Source organism: Penaeus vannamei, chromosome 21 (assembly GCF_042767895.1).
Source record: "Penaeus vannamei isolate JL-2024 chromosome 21, ASM4276789v1, whole genome shotgun sequence".
NCBI lineage: Eukaryota > Metazoa > Arthropoda > Malacostraca > Decapoda > Penaeidae > Penaeus > Penaeus vannamei.
Window position 1 is genome coordinate 15,341,325 of NC_091569.1, and position 720 is coordinate 15,342,044.

Here is a 720-nt window from a genome sequence, read left to right on the forward strand (position 1 = left end):
AGTATTTTGAGATGGTTTATCCAGATAATCCTGTGATTGTGGTGCTTAATATACTAATAATTGCCTGTTGAATGTAAGTTCTGAGAATTGTAAAGCAGAAAAAAATGAATTCAGTTTTGCATTAATCCTAAAAACTAAAAGTGGCCTTTCTGAATTAAGAGCAAGCCATGGAAATAGATAGAGGCACACATTTCAGGTCCAGGCACAGGCCAGCCACAGTGAGGGGATTAACTGCATATAAGTCTTCATTCAAGGTAGTAAATGTAGTTGTTTCCTTTCCTTTCACCTGAAATAAATTTGGGCAAGATGTTTTGTGTTCATCTTTGTCAAAAAACATTAGTAATTGCCAGAATAATATAATCGGCAAATGAGGAGGACTAAAACTGCTGTATATGATGCTCTATTAGTATTATTTGACATTATAATGAACAAACAAGCATAAGATCTGATTATTAGTTACATGTAGCTGTTGCTTTAAGGATGTGAAAAAACTCCATTTGTTGTAGTTATAATGAGCTATCAGAAAGCAGTAACAATTGTCATCATGATTAACCCAATGAGACTCAGGAATGTATATCAAGTCCTCAACTTATGCAAGAGTTAAGTTATGGAACTGTTGTGTTTGTTGAGTTTTCCGTACGTGGAATTATATGTCTTATGCTGCTGTTACTTTTTCCCATCCCTCCATTCCATATTCAATAAATGCTGTAGCTGAATGTG